The sequence below is a fragment of the Phodopus roborovskii genome, unplaced genomic scaffold (genome assembly GCF_943737965.1).
Source record: "Phodopus roborovskii unplaced genomic scaffold, PHOROB, whole genome shotgun sequence".
NCBI classification, from domain to species: Eukaryota; Metazoa; Chordata; class Mammalia; order Rodentia; family Cricetidae; genus Phodopus; species Phodopus roborovskii.
The window spans coordinates 21,092,898-21,119,196 of record NW_026126409.1 but is presented as its reverse complement, the minus strand read 5'-3'; the positions used below and the strand labels follow the sequence as shown (position 1 = coordinate 21,119,196).

General features: G+C 41.2%; 1 protein-coding gene and 1 non-coding gene across 5 annotated transcripts in view; both read right to left on the bottom strand.

Annotated features, from left to right (window-relative positions):
• The window catches only part of Nsd3 (nuclear receptor binding SET domain protein 3), a 102,208-nt gene that overhangs the window by 75,647 nt on the left and 262 nt on the right, over positions 1–26,299 (bottom strand). For 3 of the 4 annotated variants that reach the window (XM_051182142.1, XM_051182144.1, XM_051182145.1), the window contains exon 1: positions 25,703–26,166. The exons of the other annotated variant lie outside the window; for it this stretch is intronic. The gene's annotated coding sequence lies outside the window, so the exon portion shown is untranslated. Of the gene's footprint in view, positions 1–25,702; positions 26,167–26,299 lie in introns of those variants that run through there. 4 annotated transcript variants of the gene reach the window in all.
• Positions 3,423–3,555, bottom strand: LOC127220518 (small nucleolar RNA SNORA70). Its single transcript, XR_007834384.1, has one exon. It is a non-coding gene; the product is annotated as a small nucleolar RNA SNORA70 (small nucleolar RNA).

The following is a 26,299-nucleotide window of genomic DNA, read 5'->3' as shown; positions in this document are numbered from 1 at the left end:
AAGGCCAGCACAGCATCATCTCTGAAGTATTCTTTCCAAGGTGCTCCAAGGTGCTGCAAGATGGCTCCTCAGTTAAAGATGCTAGCTGTGCAAGCCTGACAGCCTGAGTTTAAGTCCCCAGAACCAGATAAAGGTGATGGAGGACATGGTTCTATCTGCAACCTTCTACACACCATCATCCAGTTATGCCAGCACCATTTGTTGAAGATGCTTTCCTCCTTCCATTGTATCCAAATGGATCAAAGGCCTCAACATAAATCCAGCCACACTGAACCTCTTAGAAGAGAAAGTGGGAGGTATCCTTGAACAAATTGGTATAGGAGACCGCTTCCTGAACATAACTCCAGTAGCACAGACACTGAGATTGACAATTAACAAGTGAACCTCATAAAACTGAGAAGCTTCTGTACAGCAAAGGACACAGTTGACAAGACCAAACGGCAGCCCACAGACTGGGAAAAGATCTTCACCAACCCCACATCTGACAGAGGACTGATCTCCAAAATATACAAAGAACTCAAGAAACTAGTCACCAAACACCAAATAACCCTATTAAAAAGTGGGGTACAAAACTGAATAGAGAATTCTCCGTAGAGGAATTCAAAATGGCTGAAAGACACTTAAGAAAGTGTTCAACATCCTTAGCCATCAGGGAAATGCAAATCAAAACAACTCGACTCTGAGATACCATCTTACTCCTGTCAGAATGGCTAAAATCAAAAACACCAATGACAGTTTATGCTGGAGAGGATGTGGAGAAAGGGGATCACTCCTCCACTGCTGGTGGGAGTGCAAACTTGTACAGCCATTTTGGAGATCAGTATGGCGGTTCCTCGGGAAAATGGGAATTAGTTTACTACAGGACCCAGCAATCCCCCTCTTAGGCATATACCCAAATGATCCACATCCATGCAACAAAGACATCTGCTCAACTATGTTCATAGCAGCATTATTTGGAATAGCAAGAACCTGGAAGCAACCAAGATGCCCCTCAATTGAAGAATGGATAAAGAAGATGTGGCACATCTACACAATGGAATACTACTCTGCAGAAAAAAATAATGGTATCTTGAAATTCACAGGCAAATAGATGGAACTTGAAACCATCCTGAGTGAGGTAACCGAGTCACAAAAAGAGAAACATGGTATGTACTCACTCATATATGGATTTTAGAGATAGAGCAAAGGATCACCAGCCTACGATTCACATTGCCAGAAAAACTAGGATACAAGGAGGAACCTAAGAGATTCATACAAGGTTCCTCACAGAAGGGGAAAGGGACAAGATCTCCTGAGCATATTGGGGGGGGGGGGAGTACAGTGAGTGGAGAGGGAGTTAGGAGAAAGAGAAGGGGAGGAGAGGAGAACCTGTGGAACCAGGAAGACTGAGTGAGTCGGGGGATGAATAGATGAAGGAGTCATTATAGGTTTGAAGAGAAAACTAACTTTAGAGAAATGTCCAGAGACCTACAAGGATGACCCCCTAACAATCTAAGCAACAGTGGAGAGGCTACCTTAAATGTCCTTCCCTTATAATGAGATTGATAACTAACTTATCTACCATCATAGAGCCCTCATCTAGTAGCTGCTGGAAACAGAAGCAGACACCCACAGCTAACACTGACCCAAACTCCTGGAATCCAGCTGCAAACTGGGAGGAGTGATGAGCAAAGGGGTCAAGACCAGGCTACAGAAACCACAGAGACAGCTAACCTGAACAAGGAGGAGCTCATGGACCCCTAGACTGATAACTGGGAAACCAGCATTGGACTGACTCAGACCCCCTGAACATGGGTCTCGGCTAGAAGGCTTGGGCAGACTACGGGACCTCTGACAGTGGAACCAGGATGTATCCCTGGTGCACAAGGACTTTGGGATACTCCCGTAACCTAGAGGCAGGAAGGAGGGCCTAGACCCTACTACAAATGACTTGACAGATTTTGATGATCCCTCCTGGAAGGCATCACCCTCCCTGTGGAGTGGTTGAGGAATGGGATGGGGGGGGTGTTAGGGGCATGGGAAGATGTGAGGGAGAGGGAACTGGGATCGATATGTAAAATAAGAAAAAATAATAATAAAAACTTTAAAAAAAGTGATGGAGGAAACTGACTCCACCAAGTTTTCATCTCTCTCTAATCCTGTAAATACATACATACATACATACACACACACACACACACACACACACACACACGTATGCATACATATATGTGTAACATCCACACATAAATAGATATGTAGACAGAAAGACAATAGATAATAGATTGCATGTACATAATGTCTGTAGTAATTTAAAAATCGGTGTGCTGAGAGAAAGATGCCTTTCCACAGAGTTCACATAGAGGGTTTTTTTAACTAGGGGAAAGGGAATGGAAAAAGGAGGGAGGGGAGAGAGGAGACCTTCCTCTGGGGACAGGAGCAGCAGAAGAGAAGAGAGGGGGAGTGGGGAGAAAGAGACAGCAGAGAGAGGAACAGAGAAAGGGAGAGAAAGAATGAGGATGATGGGAGGTGGGCAGGGCCCTTTTAAAAGGGAACATAGTGAATATGCGCAGGTGCTCTTGGTGGTTGCAGCTGAGGGCGTGTCCTGTCAGAACCCCAAGAACAGGCCAGTACAGATGCCTGAATACTAACAATGCTGAGGGTTTTTTGTATTAGATAACCAAATAAGGGCTCATCTCTTTGAGAGAATAATTGTCTCTCTTTCTCTCAGCAGTCATTATTTGCCGATAGTTTCTAAGAATAGGACTCTTCTTTGTTAACATGTCTATCAGTATTGTCACTGTTTAGTCAGTCATATATTGTTGTGTTATCATGGATGCAGCTTCCTTGTCATTTTGAAACACAATCTTTTTTGTTTATAATTTTGTTTGTGGTTCTGGGGTCAAACACAGGTCCTTACACATGCTACACTACTACTCTATCTACACCCACAGCTGCAGATAATAATTTTCAGGAGCATAATAACTCTAACCTAACTTACAAGGGGATTCCTTATTCTTAGGAAACCTATGTCTTTTCTTCTTTTGGGGGGGGTGTTTTTTGTTTGTTTGGTTGGTTTTTTTATTTTTGTTTGGTTTTGTTTTTGGGCAGACTGGATGTGAGCTTTATTACTAAACATGATTTGGTGGTGGTACAGGACAGACAACACAGTAGAAGGCTGAGGAGTACAGACAGGTCTGTTACTTGTCAAACACCATGAGTGGGTTTACATTTGATTCTACAGCCAGGGAACTAACTTACACTTGGCTCTACCCAGGGCCTCAATCACATGCTCCTTATTCTGCAGCTGGGTGTATGTAGATGGATATGAGGACTTGGTCACTGTGCCCTGGGGCTTCCTCTCCAAAGGCACCACACATACCTGTCTGGAGCTTAGTTTAATGACAGCACTGAGATCAGACACACATGAGTAGCTGCCAGGAAATTGTCTCCAAGATGCCTAGGGCAGACCATACAGGAATCAGGCAGTATGCACTACCAAGGATGATGCTGTCTGCACCACTGCGTACCAGGCCTCCATCAAGAAAGGGACCTGGTCAGCTTAAATGACTGCATCTTCTTTCTTTCTTTCCTTCCTTCCTTCCTTCCTTCCTTCCTTCCTTCCTTCCTTCCTCCCTCTCTTTCTTTCTTAATTTAAGGCAAGGTCTTATTATGTAGTCCTGGCTGTCCTGTAACTCACTATGTAGATCAGGCTAGTCTTAAATTCAGAAATCCACTTTCTTTTGACTCCAGAGTGCTGGGATTAAAGGCTGATGCCACCATATGCAGCCCTCCTTTCTAAAGGTTTTTAATTTTTTAAAGTAAAAACTGAGAAAACAGTTTGATTTTTACATTTGTATTTTGTATGCATATGTGAGCAGGTATCATAGGACAACTTTCAGCAGTTGGCTCCCTCCTTCCACTGTTTGGGTCCCACAGATGAAACTTATATTTGGTAATAAGTGCTTTCATCTGATGAGCCACCTAGCTAGTCCATGAACCAGTTTTTGTTGTCTTGTTTAGAAAGGGTAATACTAGCTATGGCTGGCCTAAATCTCACTGAAATGCACCTGCCTCTGCCTCCCTAGTGTTGGGATTAAAAGCATGTGTCACCTACACCCAACAAAAAGTCGGTTTTTTGATAATCCTTTTTCTCAATATATTTTGGAACTACACATGTCACTCTATAATGAGTTTTATACATAGAAGAGCCAGGCAGCAACCTGCAAATAGTAGACACACGGACTAATGCCGGAGCTGACGCCTCACAAAAGAAAGCCCTTCTGTGTTGACTGACACACACTGCTGGGCTCAAAGCCTAACTCTAAGATGTGTGAACTTATGATTTTAGTCAGTGTTTTCCACACCCCTTAACCTTCTTTAGCTTCCTTTTCTAGAGCCTGTGTCTACCTTCCTTGTACAGAGTTGATGGGAGAATTAACAGTTAATCCATAAAAAACACTTAGGACAGTGCCTGTTTGTGGTTTTCCCTCAGCGCCTCTTCCCTATTATTTGGCATAATCCTGGATATAAGAAAAAAAGAAAAGAAAAAGACCTGACAATATACTTTTATTTCTAATTTTATGTGCTTGAGTATTTGCCTGCATGTATGTATGTGTACAATATGCATGCCCAATAACCAAGGAGGTCAGAAGAGGGTAGAAGATCCCTAAGAACTGGAGTTACAGACGCAATATGGGTGCTGGGAACCAAACCCAGACCTCCTGCAAGAGCAGCAGGTGCTCTTAATCACTGAGCCTCTCTCCAGGCCTTACAATGTCTTTAGTAAGACTCATAAAATAGCAGTAAGCAGTGAGAAACAAAAGGCGACCAAAAATCAAACCGTTGCCACTGTTATTAAAAAAGACATTTAAGGAAGAAAAATAATGTGAAGAAAGGAAATACTAAGGCCACGAAAGGCAGGCTGGGGAATTTAGGGAGTTTTTCCACCCACTGCATTAAAACCACTCTGTCCAGACAATTTAAAATCTTCACATCTTTGTGTTCTAAATAAATCCAGACATGGACAGTACACCTAAGATAGCCTTTCATCTTGAGACTGGCTGTTCTAGAACTTACTCTGTAGACCAGGCTGGCCTCAAAAAAGAGGTCCACCTGCCTCAGCCTCCCCAGTACAAGGCTCTCATGGGTTGTTTCTACTCAAAATTTAATGTTACCATTAAGTAATAAATGATGGTAGAGCTTTTGGAAAAAAAATAACAAAAACCCGCAGGGTTCTAAGAACCTAACCACACCTCCGCAGCACCAAAAAGGAAATGAAAAACAATGTTTACCCTCACAAAAAGCAGCTAGAATTGATAAGCATCTCATCCATTTCCCAGAGATGAAAGGCAATACTGGAATTTGGCACAGTAACCTCAATAGAAAGCCAATCTTTCAAACAAAATGGATCCTGCTTGAAATTTTTTATGGGGAACTACAAACTTTCAAGTGGAAGTGGCTGCTCCATTTGTCTTTCGATTATCCTACCCTCTGAGAACAAACACCAGATTACAAGACTTTACTATTTTGCCAACAAATGAACTACTTTCAATGACATCTTATATGTACATATACAAAAATCTGGGTCAAAATATCTAATTTCTGACTAAAATTAGGGCATTTTTCTCTCAGTTTGTAAAACTGATTTTCAGCCCATTATATGTACATAGGTTCTTTACAATTTTTTTCAGTTTTCCTGTGGCTTTTAAAAAAACAATTTGACAATATCAAAATTTTTAAGGTTTGAAAGAACTTTCTACCAAGCTTCAAGTAGTGGTGTATGTCTTTAATCCCAGAGCTTGGAAAGCAGGTGAGTTCCAGGACAGCTATATAATGACACCTTGTCTCAATGGAAGGAGGGAGGGAGAGAGGAAGGGAGGGAGGGAGGGAGGGAGGGAGAGAGGAAGGGAGGGAGAGAGGGAGGGAGGGAGGGAGGGAGGGAGGGAGGGAAGAAGGACAGCTGACAAACTGCCACCATTTTGGCTGAGGCTAGGTCTGAAAGTTAAAGGCTATGATTTATAGGGAAGCCTTTTCTTCAGTGACTTTTCAGCATCACACTAATAAAACATTATTATCCCACCAAGGTGGCACAGTCTTTTCCTATGAGAATTAACATTCTTTTTTAGTAACCTTATCTGTGGATCTTCACTAAAGGTACTTTCCAAGGGTAGCCTTTCAAAAAGAAATCAAACCTGATGACTAATTGCTGAGTTTAAGTGGAAAACCTACTTGCTTAAAAAAATAATAAACAATTGAAAAATAATAAAAATAACAATTAAGTTGGAAAGCTGGTTTGGCTGGTAAAAGTGCCTGCTTGCAAGCCTGACCACCTGAATTCAATCCAGGTTCTGGGGAGAGACCTGATTTCTACAAGTTATCGCCTGACCACTACTTCTGTCCGAATGGCGTGCGCGCACGCGCGCGTGCACATACACACACACACAAAATAATGATAATATTATTATTATAATGGAATTAAATTCTTAAAAATAAATAACTGAGGATAGACTAATATATTTTCATGTGCCCTCACTTACTTTCCACCAAAGGAAAAAGCAAGTCATTATCTAGTTACTGTAGTTTTCAGGGTTTCCTCCCAGCTCAGATTCAGGTAGGTGGACAACACACACAGCACTAGGCCTCAGAGTTTTATGTGAAACAGGAATTGGGGCCTCTTGCTGGATGATGCTCTGGATATAGAAATGATGGTTGTACAACTTGCAAATACACTAAAAGTCACACCACTATACACTTTAAAAGAGTGAGTTTTAGCCAGGAATGACATTGCATGCTTTAGATCCCATCACCAGGGAGGCAGAGATCCGAAGTTCAAAGCCAGCCTGGTCTACATAAGTTTCAGGCAAACTAGAGCTACATAGTGAGACCCTGTCTAAAATAAAATTAAATCTTAAAAAGGTGTGCTTTGCTGGGCGTGGTGGCACATGCCGTTAATCCCAGCTCTTGGGGGGGGGGTGGCACAGAGGCAGGCAGATCATTGTGACTTCAAGGCCAGCCTAGTGGCATGGTGTCCACCACCATCAGTTCCAGTACCCAGAAGGCAGAAACAGGAGAATCGTGTGAGTTCAAAGCCCTCTAAAGTCAGATCAAGTGTGTCTTCCACTAACACAGCATTCTACTCACTCTACCACAACACTAATACCTGGCTTAGGGCTATGTTGTCATTAAGGAAAGGGGTATATGTGTGTGAAGTAGAAACGACCTCAAAACAATCATATAAGAAAGAACAGTAAAACACTCCACTCCATCGGTTCTGGACTCCAGCTGCTGTCAATTACCCTCTGTAGGCTGAGATAATGGTTCAGTGAAGGCTCATGCCAGCTCCTTTTCTCCCATTCTGTTGCTGCTATGATGGGAAAGAAACAGGCCAGTTACCCACCCACTCTCAGGCCCAACCTATTCAGACTTCTCTAACAAAACAAATGTTTACTGGGTAGACACTATGTTGAGATCTAACGTTACAGGGCTGAAGACTCAGACAAGGTCCTTATAACCCTGCAGCTTACAGTATCATTAGGGAGGTAGGCAATAAAGGGAACCGCTGAGGGCCATGCTCAAAGGCCATTCCTGGTAAGAACATATTCACTCCATACTCAGTGCCTGCCTGCATTATGTCAAGTCCTGAGCACGAGAAATAAAAGACACAAGAGACAGAGTCAGACCTCCTGACAGAGAGTTCTGGGGCTAAGAAGGTAAAATGCCAGATATCATACTTTCCCAGGCTGAGAAGAGCTACAGTGTTCTCTGGACTACTGACAGCAGATAGCACTTCAGAGAGCTTGGATTAAGAACCTTCTGGGCTCCTCAGTATATAAGCACCAAATCAGTAAGATTTTTTAAATGTTTTTCTTGATATGCTATGAAATCAAATTAGAGGCATTTAATGAAAACACTGGGAGAGGAGGAGCAGATACCAGAAACTAAGGAGAGAATGAAGTGTGTATTAAGAACAGTGGAATAAGGGGCTGGAGAGATTGCTCAGTGGTTGGGAGCACTTCTTCGGGAGGACCCAGGTTCAATTACCAGTGCCCACATGGGGGCCTCACTACTGCTTGTAACAAATATGCAAGAAAAACACCAATGTACATGAAAAGATAAATAAACTTTTAAAAAAGAACACTGGACTAAATCATCTTTGACACCCACAGCTAACTGCAGTACCTGGCTCATTATCAATTCTCATAGGAAAAAAAAAATTATCAGGGGACACAGGATTGGATTAACCATAGAAATATCTTACCATTATGTTTAAGTATTACTGAGATGCCACCAGCTGTTACCATGAATTAGAGCTGACTACAGCTTTGCTGTATGCACCTGAGGGGTGGGACACATGTGTTTGTGCACATGCCTGTAGGACAAGAGAATTTCCTATATCACTGCCCATTTTATCTTTTGAGGCAGGGCCTCTCACTGAACCTGGCTGGCTAATGAGCTCCCAGGAATCCTACCTGTGTACTCCTCAGTTTCAGGACCGCAGGGGAAACTGCTACACCTGTTGTACTCATGCACCATAGTATGCACACACAAATAAATGTAAAAAAATAATAATAATGCTGAAAATACATACTATAAACAACATATCATCTAAGCCACTGGCTAAAAAATATCTTTAAGAGATATTATTTATATAACCTTATAATAAATAATATTCTCTACCATAAGTTGAATAACTTACAAGCATATATAAACTACTGACAGTATGCTTCATATTGAGTACATTATGAAATACTGTCTTTGTATATGAAAATTTGATTCATTGTTAATAGGATTACAAGAAACTGTCATTGTTATACTGATGAAAATATTAGAATCTTGACCTCTAGTAAAAATGACTCCAAGAAAAGAAAAATGACTTTTTGATATTAATTATAAATTAATACCAACCCTGTCCTAAACACCCAAATCATACATATTTGAAGTGTCTTTCTGCACAGCTTCACTACTGACTGGCTAGTTCAGGTATCAAATCCTGTCTGTCTGTCTTTTTGAGACAGTATCTCAGAGATCTGCCTGCCTGTACTTCCCCTCCCTCGCAAGAACTATGATTAAAGGTACATGACGCCATAACCAGCAGATTTAGATGTCTTTAAAATCCAAGGGAAAGTGTAGCAGTACCTTCTTCTGTTATGGAAGAGAGCACTTGAACAGAAATTCTTGGTAGTAGCTAGCTACACAATGTGGGATACTCTTTTAGTCCTAGCACTCAGGAGGCAGAGGGAGGTGGAAGTCTGTGAGTTCAAGGCCAGCCTGGTCTACAGAACTACTTCCAGGACAGCCAGAACTACACAGACAAAACCTGTCTCAAAAAAATAAACAAACCAGGCTGTGGTAGCGCACCTTTAATCCCAACACTCGGGAAGCAGAAGCAGGCAGATCTCTGTGAGTTCAAGACCAGCCTGGTTTACAAGAGCTAGTTCCAGGACAGCCTCCAAAACCACAGAGAAACCTTGTCTTGAAAAAACAAAACAAAGCAAACAAACAAAAAAAACACAACAAAAAAGAACATGTTTTCTTACCAGGACAGAGGTGGTGCACACCTTTAATCCTAGCACTCAGGAAGCAGAGGCAGAGGGATCTCTGAGTTAGAGCCCATCCTGATAACAGAGTGAGTTCCAAGACAGCCAGGGATACACAGAGAAACTCTGTCTTGAAAAAGAAAGAGAGAGAGAGAGAGACAGACAGAGACAGAGACAGAGACAGAGACAGAGAGAGAGAGAGAGAGCGCCAACCAACAAAAACCCACCTAGCACTCATGTTTCGTTCATTCCTGCATCCCTAGGGTACAATAGGTGTACACAGATGTTGAATGTATTCACAGACAACCTAACCTGTATTACTCCACTGTGTAAGTAATTCATGGAAGATGGCAACTATGCTCAAAATGATGGAAAGAGCCAGGTGTGGTGATGCACACCTTTAGTCCCAGCAGAGGGAGACAGACAGGCAGGACAGTCAAGGCTATACAATGAGACCTTGTCTCAGAAAAATGAAGTTGGGGAGGGAAGCCTGGAGAGACAGCTCAGAGTCTAGAGCACTTGCTGTTCTTGTACAGGGCCCTGGTTTAGTGCCCAGCATCCTCATGGTGCCTCACAACCACCTGTAACTCCAGTTCCAGGGGATCCAACACCCAATTCTGCCCTCCAAAGTACCAGGCATGCATATGGGATACATACATACATGCAAGCAAAATACTCATACATGAAATAAAAATCAGTAACCCAAAATATGTTTAAGATAATAAATTAGTAATTTTTAAAAAGCTTATTCTCTACAAAACCCTCAAAACTGTATCAAGCAAGCACTTTTCTAATGACTAACTTTAAGTAAAAATTTATTTTGTAAAAATAAGCTACAAAGAATTGGAGGATAAGTCAGTGAGCAAAGGGATCGCTGTAACAGTATGAGGACCTGGATTTCAATTCCCAGTACCCATGTAAAGCCAAGTCTGGCAGTATACATCCATAATGCCAGTGCTGAAGAGATGACAACAGGTGGGTACCAGAGGCTAGCTAAAATGATGAGCTCCAAATTCATTGAAAAAAGTAGGGACTGGAAAGATGGCTTACTGGTTAAAAGCACTTGCTACTCTTGAAGAGGACCTGGGTTTAACTCCCAGTCTCCACATGGGGACCAATAACCATCTGTATCTCCAGTTCTAGGGATCAGACATGCTCTTCTTGCCTACTCTGTCACTGCACCCATGTGGTGCAGACATACAGCAGGCAAAGCACTTACATACATAAAATAAATCTTTAAAAAAAAAAAACTTAGAGCAGAGAAATGATGAAAGACACTGTAGCTTTGGCCTCTATATGTACCCACACAGGTGAGAACAACCAACACACATGAACACATACCAAAATAGACACACAATTATGAACAAGTTCCCTAAATAAAAGCTTTCATTTGCATTTTAGATATTTGTTTCATCATTTAAGAATATGTAGGGGCTGGCAAATTCACTCAGTGGCTAAGGACACTCTTACTTCTGTAGAAGATCTGGGTCCAACTCCTAGCATCTATAGGAGGCTTACAACCATCTGTAACTCCAATGCCATGGGACTGACACCCTTTGCAGACCTCCAGGAGCAAGCACATGATACGTGTGTGTGTATATATGCAGGCAAAACACTCATACATGTAATATTAATATATATTTATATATACATATATACATATATAAATTTGTATGAAAGCCAGGCGTAGTGATGCACACCTTTAATCCCAGCACTTGGGAGGCAGAGTCAGGCAGATCTCTGAGTTCCAGGCCAGCCTGGTCTACATACAGGGCAAGTTCCAGGATGGTCAGGGCTACACAGAGAAACACCACCTCAAAGAAAGAAAAAAGGAAGAGAGAGAGGGAGGGAGAAAGGAAGGGATGGAGGGAAAGAGAGAGGGGGAAGGAGGGAAGGAAGCAAAGAAAGGAGAGAGAGAGAGCAAGAGAGAGCAAGCAAAGGTCTCAGGGTGGCCTGGGCTGTCTTCTAACACACTGTAGAACTGAAGAATTCAGACTTCAGCTGCTCCTTCCTCCACTTTCCAAGCACAGGGATTATAAACATGCACCAGTCCAAAATAGACAGACGTAAATTCTGCATTTAAAACATTGTATTGCAAGACTTCTGAGTTTGAGGCCAGACTGGTCTCCAGAAGAGTTCCAGGACAGCCAGGACTACACAGAGAAACAGCCAAAACAGAAAAAGCAAATGGGAAAAAACATTTTATTGCTCAGAAGTCTATCTGCTGTTGTTAATTCCACTGACTAAAAGAATTTTAGGGAAACTGCAAAGTTGGCTCAGTGACTAAGAGCACTGGTTGCTCTTGAAGAGATCCAAGGCTCAATTCCTAGCACCTACATGGTAGCTCACAACCACCTGTAACTCCAGTTCTAGAAAATCTGATGCCCTCTGCTGACCTCTGCAAGCACCAGGCATGCATGTGGTATACAAACATACATGTAGGCAAAACACCCAAACATAAAGTAAATAAATGTAAAAATAAAAAAGAATCTTAGGGAACTGGTGAAAAAATGAAGGAGCGCGTAGGGGAGCAGACAGCATAGGTGAGCATCACACACCAAAAGCTGAACAAAAAACTTCAAAGCATTCTATCTTCTAACTCTTTTAGCTCCCAGCTTCTTTTTTTAACTGGGCTGTGCACATAGGAGTACCAAGTTGTGGAATTGGAGGGCTACTGGCAGGAGTTCTCTCCCTCCACCATATGGGGTCCAGGTTCGAGGGAGTCAAAATTAGGTCTCCTCAGGCTTGGCAGCAGGCACCCATACCCATTGAGACATCTCACAAGCCTGTACTCTAGATTTCAAACAATTATTATTAATAAGCTATTTTCTATGAATGGGTTTATTAACTTCAAAAATAATCATTCATTCTTGGGGGAAGACATAGTGAATATTCTGGGGGAAGACCTTTAAAAATTGAATCCTGGGCTGGAGAGATAGCTCCGTGGTTAAGGACTCGTTGCTCTTGTAGAAGAGCAGAGTTCAGAGTTCAGTACCGGTCACTCTAGCTCCAGATGCCCTCTTCTGGCCCATTCAGGTATCTTCATGCACAGTGTGTGAAAATATCATATGTATGTATGTATGTATGTATGTATGTATGTATGTATGTATATGTATATGTATTTTTTATAAATATCTAGAAAGGGGGGTGGGGTGGGGATGACTCAATCCCTGGCTGCTGCTGCTGCTGGTGGTGGTACATGCCTGTAGTCAAAAGTCCAAGGTCATATAGACTTTGGGGGCTATCTAGGCTGGAGATAGCATCTCAAAAGGAAATTCTGTTCTTTCCACCACTTCAAAACTCTGTGGAACAGCTCTGATCACACAGCACTGACCTAGTACCTCAGGAAAAAACATTTTCACATGCTCACGGAAATGGCCATGAACCCTGAAGAAATGGGCAAATATTGTGATGCAAGAAAGAGATCAGCCTGGCATGGTGGCCACACCTTTAATCCCAGCACTCAGGACTCAGAGCTAGAGGCAGGTGGATCTCTGTGAGCTCATTGTCTACATAGAGCCACCCTGTCTCCAAAAGAGGGGGTGGGGGGAGGAAAAGAAGAGAGATCAAATACAAGGACATTTAAGCAATCATACTACATGCTAGAATAAAATGTTAGGTAAACCCAGGGACAAGCAGAATAAAAGTATGTACTATTAATACTGGTCTTAAAGTCATATAACTTGAATTGTAATCAGTAGACTTTTGAAAAAAAATTATTTTACTTGTATGGGTGTTTTGCCTGCATGAATGTCTTACATCATATCTATGCCTGGGGCCCTCAGAGCCCAGAAAAAGGTGTTGGCTTCCCTGGTTCTCGAGTTACAGACAGCTGTGGGCACTACGTGGGTGCTAGGGATTGAACCCAGGGCCTATGGAAAAGCACCTAGTGCTCTTAACCATGGAGCTATCTTTCCAGTCCCTGTTATGAAACTTCTAAGAGTTCGGCATAGTGGCTCACTTCTTTAGTTCCATAACTTAGGAGGCGGAGGCAGTAGGATCTTTCCGAGTTCAAGACCAGCCTGGTCTACATAGTGAGTTCCAAGACAGCCAGAGTTACATAATGAAACTGTGTGTCTTGAAGGAAGAAGGGAAGGGAGGGAGACAGGGAGACAGGGAGACAGGGAGGGAGGGAGACAGGGAGGGAGGGAGGGAAGGAGACAGGGAGGGAGGGAGACAGGGAGACAAGGAGGGAGGAGAGGCAAAGAAACAAACTTCTGACTCAATTGTGTCAATGTAGAGAAGAGCTAACACCTCTGGGCTCTCATGTACAATGAACAGTGGGGATTAAGTCAAATGAGAAAGTATCTGAAATTAGTCCAAACAACGGTAGGAGATGCCAATCTTCCTAGATGTCCATAGATAAATGTATAGCTTGGGTTTTTATTTTGACAAGGACATATATGGTTTTTAAATTAACTTTAAGTCTCAATTAACTTAAGTATACTATGCTACTTCACAATTGTTGCTATCACCTTAAATACTTCCTGAAACTTTCACTTGAAATTCCCCCCCCTCTTAAATATGCTACAGTCCTACAATGTAGTTCAGGATTTAGAGGCTAACCTGGACTACATGGTGAGACCTCATCTCAAACAAACCAAAGTATTAGAAGAAAACTCATTTCCTAAGAGACTAAAAGATCCTGCATGAAGTGGAACATAATTAGTTAATGAGAAAAAATTTAAACCTGTATCTTATTTCACTTAACTATAAATCCTGTTATTAAATTCATCCATTTTTACTTGATTATTAAATTATTCAATTTAAAGGTAAAAGGGGAATTATGATATAGATATGAATACTTTGTTTTGGAACAGATTTTCATTTATTGATACAATTTAAGGTCAATAAGGTGATATGTATATTTCTCCTCTTGTTTAGGTATTGTGTTTATTGAGCTCAGTTAGAAATGTAATGTATAATGTAGTACAGATTATAGATAGTTACCTATGATAGTAGAACTTATAGTTAATTTAGTTAGTATTTCTAGATATACAGACATATATTTGAGATGGATAGGCATTCTTCAAACCTTTCAAAGACCTACAGAATATGGCATTTAAAATGGTTTAGGGTTTTTCTTGACAATGAGGCACAATTGCTCCTGGCAACACCACCTGTGTCAGAAAGGAAGATGGACATTGAAGAAACGCGTTATGAAGTTTGCCTCCAATATGGCAAGACTAGCCATTTGGACAAGATACTTCTCTTGTCTGGACTGTTTGACTTTGTGCTATATAAACTGGACATGCAAGGCCCACGGAAAAGTGACTGCTGATTCAAGATGGACATTGCTACAGAAATCTGCTTCATGGCAGAGTCTGCCAGACAGTCTGCAGGACACAGAGAAAAGTGACTGACAAACTGCCAATACAAGAAGACAGTTTAAAGTTTCCTGCTTTACTGGAGAGTCTGTCAGACACACTATGGCCTATGGGCTGAAGATGGAAGATTACAGAAGAACTTCAGGTGACTGACAAGGCAAGATGTCTCTGTCATTTCTAGAGTTTATATACTATCCTTCTGTGGTCTTTGAAGGAGTTGAAGACAGATAGTTATGGTTATAGTTTTCCTTAGTTAGGATTCAATGATAAGGTACATATAGGACTCACAAGATAAAATAGATGATGGAATATTTTCTTAAATCTTACTAAATGTTAATGGACTAAATATTGTTAACTGTGATTCTTATTTGTGTGATATATTTTGCTATGTTAAGGTTAAAACGCTTTTTATTTAGACAGAAAAGAGGAGATGATGGGAGATGCCATTATGTATATATGTTTCTCATACTGGTTAATAATAAAGCACTGTTGGCCAATAGGAAAGGAAGATAGGAGGGACTAGGAGACAAGGAGGAAATAGGAAGTAGGAAGGAGGAGTCAAGATGGAGAGTATGGAGAAAGCAGTATGCCGCCGGCTCCCCAGTAAGAGAAATACATAGATCAGCAGAAATGGGTTAATAATTAAGGCAGAGCTAGCCGATAAGAAACAAGTAACCTGGCCAACAGCATTGTATCAAATACAGAGTCTCTGTGTATTATTTGGGGCTGGCACGGTGGCAGGACAATACCAGGCAGCAGGCGGAAAAACAGTACTCGTTACAATTCAACATTTTAGATTATAGATCAAGTCTTTTCTGACTAAACCACATTACTACTTAGCTACCTTATAACAATACAAAGCTTTCTAATTAGACAGTTTCCTTTATCTACATACAGTTTCACCTCACAGTCCTTACTTGGTTCTTGGCCACACCAAACAACAAACATAGTTACCACTTGAAGATGTGCATTACATTTTTGTTCAATTTCTTACCCAAGAGTATCGAAAGTTACTACAAATTAGGCAACTTTTTTAAAAAGTATTTATGTGTATGTGTGTGTGCCTAAGTGCATATGTGTATACCCTATGTGTAACACATGGGTACAGGAGACCATGGAGGTCAGAAGAGGACATATGATCCATTAGAATTGGGTTACAAGCAGTTGTGAGCCATGTGGACATTAGAAACCAAACTTGGGTCTTCTGCAAGAGGTTGGAGGTTAAGTAGCATTGTTTTTTTTTTTTTCTTTTAATACTTTATTATTATTTTATGAGCATTGATTGGTGTTTTGCCTGCATATATGTCTGTATGAGGTGTCAGATCCTTTGGGATTGGAGTTACAGACAGTTGTGAGCTGCCATGTGGGTGCTGGGAATTGAACCCTGGTTCTCTGGAGGAGCAGCCAGTTTTCCTAGCCACTGAGCCATCTCTTCAGCCCCCGTAGCTAAGCATTCTTAACCACTGAGCTAGCTATCTCTCTGGCCCCAAATTAAGTTAACATCTAACAGTCACCTTGTTCTACGCTTTGAAACCTAGTACATTTGCATATTTTCTTATGCTTTTCTCAGAAAACTCTTAAAATTACAGCAGTTTCTAAAATGGGTTCTTATAGATTTATTTTTATATTTTTTTGAGACAGGGTCTTACCAGGTAGCCTTGGCTATCCTGCAACTATGTAGACCAGGCTGTCATTGAACTCAAGAGATTCCCCCACATCTGCCTCCTGAGTGCTAGGATTAAAAGCATGAGTCATGAGCTGATGGTGATGGCACACACCTTTAATCCTAGCACTCGGAAGGCTAAGGCATCTCTGTGAGTTTGAGGCCAGTCTGGTCTACAGAGCAAGTTCCAGGATAGGTTACAAAGCTACAAAGAGAAACCCTATCTTGAAAAACCAATTAAAAAAAAAAAAAGAGTCACCACAACCAGTTGGTTCTTAGACTTTATAAATATTCATATTTTCTTATACTTTAGATTCTATATTATCCTCAAATCAAAAAAATAATTATGAAGCTGAGTGGGGGGTGGCAAACACCTTTAATCCCAGTACTCAGGAGGCAGAGATAGGTGAATTTCTGTAAATTCGAGGCCAACCTGGACGACAGAGTGAGTCCAGGTCAGTCAAGCCTGTTACACAGAGAAACCCTGTCTCGAAAAAAAAAAAAAACAAAACCAAAAACAAAAATAATACATATTTTAAGGTACTAAGCAACAATATAAAACTATGTTTTTAATTTCCTATAAAAGATGGTTGGGTGTTTTCTGTTCTTTTGCCTTGTTTTTTTTGTTTGTTTGTTTGTTTGTTTTTGTTTTGTTTCACTAGCTTTATCACGTCAGGATTTTAGGCTCAATTACATTCAAATTTTATAACACTTTTTGTTTCATCAGAACATTAAGCATTGGTTCAATTATAGACACATCATGTTACAGTAACAATAGTGGAAGTAAATTTGGACTGGAAAGTTAACTTCTTGTCCCTACTTGTACCAACATGAATTCTCTTACTGAAAACACCCACACAACCTAAGCAAAGATGCTGCTCCAACATATTTTAACTTCTACTAAGGCAACCAAGTGAATTCATTTCTTCATGTGATTAAAGACAACCTAGTCTGTAAACCACATTTTCTTTCTTCCTTTTTCCTTTCTTTCTTTCTTTCTTTCTTTCTTTTTTTCTTTCTTTCTTTATTTTTCTATGCACAAAGAGGCTCTAAGTTTGATTTCCAGCATAAAAAAAGAAAAAAAAAAAAAATAAACACTCTACTACTGAGCCACACCCTCAGCCTCCAATACTTTATTTCTGTTTTTAAGAAGTTTTTAAGAAGTTTGTATTACCAACTACATGCCTACTATAGTAGCAATTCCAATTTGAAGCTCTACAACTCTAGGCAGTAGTCATCTCTACTTAACGATAACATTAATCCTAGGTGGTAAGAAGAATGGGGGTTGGGACTCAGATCTCAACTTAGGCTCTTCAGCTGCACTGTCCACCAAATATAAGAGGGCAGGAAGTTGCAGTGATGGCTCTGTGGTTGAGAGCTCTTGCTGCATAGCCATGAGGGTCTGAGTTTAGATCACAGCACCCACATAACAGGCTAGGCATGATCTCACAAATGCACTGTGGGGGCAGATGCTGGAGGCCTGCTGGCTAACAGCCTAGCAGGAAAGAGCATGCAAGCTGCAGGTACAGGGAGAGCCCTGCTTCAAAGGAAAACAGGCAGGGGGTGGAGAGAAGGACACTCAACAACCCTGTACTTATGCACACAGGTGCACATACACACGTGCACACACCACAGCCCCAATACACACACAGTTCTGCTAAACTGGCTAAAGCAAACACAACCGCAGAACAGCGTGGGATAAAGGTCAGTGAGATCAAAGGGAATCTCTTACAGTGAAACAGATGGGCAGAACACACTGTCCATGTACCACCACCCCCCTCCAAAACTGAGTTTCTCTGTATAGTCTTTGCTGTTCTGGAACTCACTTTGTAGACTAGAGATCCATCTGCCTCTGCCTCCTGAATGCTAGGAGCTGAGGTGTGCATCACCACTGCCCAGCCCATGTACATTAAAAAAGAAAAAAAAAAAGTTTATAAACCAAATCTGAATCAAAACATCTTCCTTTATTATTGATTTAATTATATTTATTTATTTATTTATATGTGTGTTGGAAGCACAAAGATACATGTGCTACAGCACTTAGGTAGAAGTCACAAGACAACTTAGGAAAACTAATTCTCTCCTTTCCACAATGTCACCAGCCTTAAGGGCAAGTAAAAAGTCTTTAATATCCTCAATACTGCAATGTTGAAAAGCTGTTAAAATTTCAAATTAGAAGTCCAGGAGTTCTAAGAACTTCATCTTGAAAAAGTAAATCGAATGTCATTTTCCTTGAAGGGCTACAGCAAACACAATATCAGGCCAAGTAAGTCAAAGAACATTCTAAGTGCAAGCAATGGATAAAAATTGGCTTATTAAAAAGTTTGGGGCACTTGGGAGATGGCTCAGCTGCTCTTCCAGAGGACCAGGGTTCAATTCCCAGCACCCATATAGCAGCTTACAACTGTATCACTCCAGTTCTAGGGGACCCAACACCCCCACTAAGACATATATGTAGGCAAAACATGAATGCACATAAAATAGAAAAATAAATTTTGAAAAATAGTAATTTTGAAGTAGACTGAAATCTGAAAACTTATTCCATACTAGATGACAGACCTTTTGGTCTGAGGCATCTAGAAAGTTTTCACATTCTCCCATTCCTGAATTAAGTAAGTATTGTGTTTTCAAATTCATTTTTTAAAAATTGGAGTTATTGCATGGGTATTTATTTATAAAAACAACCTAGGAGGGCACCATATAAAATGTTACTATACAGCTTAAATGAAAACTATAATGTAAATAATTGTTTTTCATTTTCCCATTTGAGAACTGTATCCACCCCAGCTTGGTAATACATGCCTATAAAGGCCAGCACTTGGAAGATGAAGGTAGTACAAACAAGGGGTTCAAGGCTAGCCTACTCCACATAAAAGTTGAGGCCAGTGTGTCTCAAAGAGGAAAAAAGACCCATATCTGATTCAGTGTAGAAGTGCATGCCCATACTTAGCACTTGGGAAGCAGAGGAAAAAGGAGTTACACAGGAGTTCCATGGAGGCTAGCTGCCTGAGCTACTGGAGACCCCATCTTAAAACATCTTAAAACAAAACAAACAAACAAGCAAAAAAAGCTACACCTATCATTTTAAATAAGCTCAGAACCCTCTTTCAGGGAACCCTTTTCAGACTTGAAATCTTGTTAATGGCAGATGTACTATAGGATTAACCACACACATTCATCCAGTAAAAACAGCTAATAAGCAAAATTCAAAATATGCCTTTTACTTTTTCATGTCACACTATTGTATTGTATTGTACTGTATATGCTATAGTAGTGTTTAAAGAACTTACTATGTGTTTCCTAAGGTTAATAGTAAAACTGAAAATGAAACTGTAAGCTTTTAAAAATACAGGATAGGACCAGCCAGGCTTTTGAGGGGTCAGAGAAATGCCTGGACAGCCTGACTTCCCAAGTTTGGTTCCTGGATTTCAGAATGGAAGGACAAACACCCAAATTCACACAGTAAATAATGTAGACTGTTAAGTTAGGACACTTTAATACATCAAGTTGGCAAGTTACTCTTTAATTTTTAAAGATTAAATTCCCTTATGTGAGCATCTGTATGTCAGGGTAATTTGCAGCAGTCAGTTCTCTTTTCCCACCATTAAGGTCCCAGTGATCTGGCTGAGGTTGTCAGGTGTGCTGACGAGGGCCTTCACCTGCTGAGCCATCTCACCCACAGGCCCCCATCTTATTAATATTTATGAAAAGATTAGTCTAAAGAAATAAAGCTTGCCGGGCATTTGTGGTGCATGCCTTTAAACCCAGCACTCAGAAGGCAGGGGCAGTCAAATCTCTGTGAGTTCCAGGCTAGCCTGGTCTACAGAACAGGTTCCAGGACAGACACCAAAATAATACAGAGAAACCCTGTCTCAAAAAACCAAAAAAGAAAAAAAGCTCATTAGTTATTAAAACCTCAACTGCCAGATGTGTTATTTATTAACAAAAAATAAATTGAGTTGCTTCTTCAAAAAGTAATATTTTTTTTCACTAAAGCTAAAAACAGTACTGCATTGAAAAACAGATTTTTATGAACACCAACTTCTAAATCTTTTTAAAGCATTAACAATTTTAATTTCCTGGGACTGATCTGCTTGTCACTGTGGAGTGTGTACATATAACTTTTGTTTAGAATCATAGAATGTATTTTCTTTTCTGGTCTAGCTTCATTTAACAGAATTAACTCAAGATTAATCCATATTGTGCTTCTCATTTATTCAGTAAGGAGGTATTTAAGTCTTTGTGTGTATGTCATTTTTTTAGATAAAGTCTCACTGTTTAGACCAGATTGGCTTCAGACTTGAGATCCTCCTGAGTGCTGGGATCCTAAATGTTTACCACTCCTAGCTTTGTATTTTACAACCGTGTGTGTGTGTGTGTGTGTGTGTGTGTGTGTGTGTGTGTGTGTGTGTGTGTGAGAGAGAGAGAGAGAGGGGGGGGGGAGGTTTCTCTGTGTAGCCCTGGCTGACCTGGAACATGCTCTGTAGACCAGGCTGGCCTCAAACTCACAGAGATCTGCCTGCCTCTACCTCCCAAGTACTGGGATTAAAGACCCGCACCACCACTATCCAGCTTTGACAATTTTTCTTGATAATTATCTATTTCTGGACTCTGTGAAACCCTGGCTGTACTGGAACTCACTATGTATCCCAGGCTGGCCTCAACTCAGAGATCCACCTACCTCTGCCTCCCAAGTACTCGGAATAAAGGCATGCCACCATGTCCTACCTGAGATGTTTTTAAAATATTGTTTTTAATTAGGGATTTTCAGCTCATTACAAACAAAAACAAAGAAAACTTGACCAGTGTCTCAGTTTTACTTTAGGACCACGACAAGGCTTCTAGTTGCTTGTTTGATTGTTTCTTCATTGCTATCTATTTCATTGACAATTTCATTACAACAAAGAGAATCCTGCCAAAACCTATTTCATTACACAAAACACAAACTTCAAGATAGCCTGGATATAATTCATTTACATAAAACATTCTGTGGACATGCTACCTATGTAAGTGTGAAAAAGACATCAGCATGAAGCCTGGCTTACTGCAGCTCCCTGAACTCATGCTGAGTCTACCTGACCTCAGCTCATTGCCTCTCACCTTGAGACAGGCTGGAAGACTCTCCTAGTAAGGAAGTAAAGTAATGTGGTCTTAAGAGCCAGGCCACTGGTTTGTTACCAAAGCCTTGGACTTAACTTCTGTGGGCCTTAGGGGTTTTTTGTTTGTTTGTTTGTTTGTTTGTTCTGTTTTGTTTTCTTCTGTAAAGTAAGTTAGGTTGTACCATTTATCTTCCATTCAAACAGACCATTACAAATGTCAAAATTAACTATATTCTCGTAATAGCCAAAGAATCGTTTAACTTAGCTGGACCTAATGGGGAACAACTTTAATCCCAACACTTGGGAGGCAGAGGTAGATGGATCTCTGTGAGTTTGAGGCTAGCCTGGTCTACATAGGAAGTTCCAGAACAGCCAGAGCTACATAGTGAGACCCTGCCTCAAAAACAATCAATCAAGCAAATGGGTTAACTTAAGTGGTAGTATTCCAAATAATGAACCTCTACCTGATTCTAAAACAAAAATTGTAGGTCCACATGCTTGCTAACTGAGCAAAGCAAAACAGTAGCCAGTGCTGTGACGCACATAATCTCAGATACATGAAAGACTGAAGCAGGGGGATATCAAGTTTGAGGACAGCCTGAGCAACTCAACATAAAGTAAGAAAAGGCCAAGGTGTAGCTCAGAAGTCTGGGTTCTAGAATTAGAGTGTAAGCCCATTATGTATGTTAAGTAAATCCACAGAAACTGTTTAGGGCACTCAAGACATTCCCAAGTAGTTATAGTGACAACTGGGAGCACTATTCTTTTGAAATATTTTAAATAATAATAAGCATGTGACTTTAAAGAAGAAACTAACAGAAACAGTTTGCTGCCCTGGGTTCTGTAATTCAAAAGACCTATACTCAAATACCAGCTCAGTTATTTACATATTTAATAACACTTGCAATGTTGTTATCTAACCTGTTTCTCCATTTGCAAAAGCAGTTAGAAGTAGAGTCTCAGAAAACCACAGGGAAGATAAAAGGAGACCATACTTGTAGGACACTTGGCATAGCACACTGCAAGAAAACAACTATCACTATAGCTATTACTGTATATTATGATTATCATTATTTCAAATTTCCAGAAACTATTGTCTTTAGAGTTACTTTGGGCAGTTGGGCCAAAAAAATTAAAAAAAAAAAAAAAAAAAAAAAAACCACTCAGTTTTGTGGGTATTTAGCTTTCTTCATTCAAAATTCCTTTAATCTAATCATTATAAGACCATCTGAAAAAAGGGAAGAGGGTCGTAGTTTAGCTGGCAAAGTGCTTGTAGCAAAAGCCCTAAGTGGGTCCTCCAGCACTCTATAACCCAGGCATGTTAGTACATGCCTATACTATTAGCATGCTCAGGAGACAGAAGAAGATCAGAAGTTCAAGGTCAGCCTCAGCTATATTGAAAGTTGGAGGCCAGCCTGGGATGTATGAGACTCTGTCTCAAAAAATAAATAAAACAATAACAGGATCAGAGAGATGGCTCAGTGGTTCAATTCCCAGCACACATACTTAATTCCAATTCCAGGTGACCTGATACCCTCCCTCTCCTAGCCTCTGTGGACAGAGACATACAAACAGGCAAAACATTCGTATACAAAAAAAAATAAAAAAATAAAAAATTTTTTTTCAAGTACCAATTAGGCTGCTGATGAGCACAGTAGTAGCCAGCACAGATGTAGATTTCAGGCGTTTACTAACTACAGTAACCTTCTTGACCTATCCAAGGAGCCCAGAACAGAACACTCTAAGGTGGCTCATTCAAGCTTCCAAATAGATGTTTGCTATTATTGCTCCTTTTCCTAAAAGGAGGTTCACACACATAAATTTACTAATTACAAATAGTATGTCAATCAAGAAAGAAATATACATAAAATACCTGCATCAAAATAAATTCTAAGTACATGGTGAATAGCTTTTTTAAATGGAATTTGTCTCCAAAATTAAAAATAATAATAATAATAATAATCAGGCTAGATACTGTCAAATCAAAACACTGAGCTATAAATCTAACGTGTACACCAACAAGTCTAATCTCAGAAAGTACCACTTCAATAATTCCAACAATATTAAAGTTTTCCATAAAACTCTATAAAGACCAAGAGAACATTACTATTATAATTTGTTGAATCAGTCTGTAGTACAAATGGATTGAGCCCATTATATAGGTAATAGGACTTTCTGGTATTAGAAAATAGTTTTAATACTAAAATTTGGATTACCACAATTACAATTATTTTTTAAGTAAGGTACATACTGAATCCTTTTCAATATGAAAAGAAAGTAGATTTCACCCAATACTAACTTATTCACTTTGTCAAGATTTAGACCCTTTGTAACTATTTAGAATCATATAAGCAGTCATATCAGAATGCATTAAAGGATCACTGTAGCTTTCCTGACAGTGACAGAACTTGCCATCCACCCACCCCCTAGAGCTGGCAACTCAATGATTACATGCATGCCTAGATTACATGCATGCCTACTTCACAGATCACAGTGCTGTGCTGATCTGGCAATTGGAGACTACATGAAAGCAAAGAGGTAATAGGAAGCTAATTTAAAAAAAAAAAAGCATTATTCATAACAACATGCATATCACCTATCACCAGGAACATTTCTAATTTTCCAATATTCAAAAATGAGGCAAGCAGATCATCTACCACAGGCTGATCTTCCCCACCCCTTCCTAAGAGTGCCCCAGGTAAAATAACCGATGCAATTTCCTTGTTTACTTAAAGAATTGAAAAAAATCATGTTGACTTGCTTTTGAGCTGTCTGAAACCAATCAATATTTAAGACTTTCCACAATCATGTTTGAAATGATAGTAATGATTTCTTCAGTTAGTAAAAACAAAAAAAAAAATCTAATTTTAAATTTATAAAAAGGTTAAATTTTACACTGCAATTTATCAGTGTGTTTTTTTTGCAACCTGAAGAGGGGAAAGAGAGAAACAGCAAAACACACACGATGTAAAACATCGCTACCTTCTTTGATGGTTATGAGTAATTGTAAATGACCCAAGAGGTAAGAGAAGTTCATGAATAGAAGGGGGGTGTAACAATGTGAACTGGTCGGTTCCAAATTCACGCAGATGTCGGAGAGGAAAAGGAATTTATTTACACTGTAGTGCCTGGTAGCAAACATGGCTGCCCCTGCCCCCTTTAAATCTGAATAGTCTTCACTTCCTCACCAAAACCATCAAATTATGGCCATATCTTTCCCTGTCTCCCTACCATAACACAAACACATCTCCTCTTCTCTCAGAACAGTAACACCCACACCTCCCTCATTTCACAACAATCACAACCCCATAACCACTAGCTTCTCTATTTCTCTAGCCTTGAAATACAAGATGGAATACACACAAATATAGGAACAAAAGACTTTCCTTTCTAACACTTCAATAATCCCCATCCTTTTCCTCACACTCTGTGACGCCTGGTCGATAATTCTCATCCCTTCCAACACTCAGCTAATGTCCTTCCCTAGCCCAATCGTATGTCTTTCGGTTTCCTGCGTCTATTTCCTATCCTCCTACTGCATCCTGACACAATCGTTTTTCATCCCTATTTCCTAATCTTATCTCTTCCCCACTTTGATTCACTAGTTTCTCCCTTAATTCTCAGAAGATGCCTCGTTCTCCATCAATCCTATCCGTTTCCCCCAACTCTTCTAGTTTCCACACTCCATTACAGACCTCCTAATTTGCAGTCTTCCGATATCTCTAAATGTCCAAATCTAACTCTTCTCTTTCCCTCCCCCTCCCCCGTTTCCATGCTTATCCCCGCCCCCATCCCACCTCTACTCCCAATTCCCAGCTCAGCACCACTACATCATATCCCAAGCCTACCTGCCCCACCTCCCAATTCCTTCCACACCCACCTTACCATCTGCTCTTCCTTCCTCGAACCCTTTCAGGCCACCCGCGGCGGCACCTCCCCTTCCAGGGTCTCACTCCTTACCGGTGTCTGGGTCGTAGGTCGCCCCCACCCCAAGGAGCCTCCTCTACCCTGACGCGCAACACACACACACACAAGCACACACAAGCACACACAAGCAAGCACACACACGCACACGCGCACACACACACACTTTACCTTCAGTTTGTTCCATTCTAACCCCCCGGCCGTGTCAGTACGATCACAGGAGAGACACGGAGGCCCGAAGCGGGGCTGGGTTGCCGGCAGCTGCCGGGACCGCGGGCGCAGGAGACGGAACCGAGCTAGGCCGCATGAAATCCTCGGACTAGATTTCCCCCGCGCCGAGCGCCCCTGCCATGGCTGCCGGCACTGAGGAGGGCCACGGCCCGGCCGGCCGGGCTCGTTTGCGGGCAGACGGAAGGCTGCGGGCGACGCGGAGCGAAGGGGAGGCGGCCGGACGGGGGTCGCCGAGTAGCTGCTGGTGCCGGAGAGGAGCAGGAGGCTGGCGGCACCGAAGGGCAGCGGGGTCCGGGGTTTCAATCGAAAGCTGCACACCTCTCCTAAGCTCCCGGCACCCAGCCCCGGCTTCGGCCTCCGTCCGGATCTCCGTGCCGCCAGCTCCCGCCGCCGTCGCCGCCGCCGCCGCCGCCGCCTCCGCGCACAAAGCCCCCCCGCCCCGTTCGGCGGCGCCGCCGCCAAATCCTAGGTTCCTCATTGGCCACAGGCCGCGGTGCCTGCCGGGAAATGAAGTCCTGGGCCCGGGCGCTGGGAGCG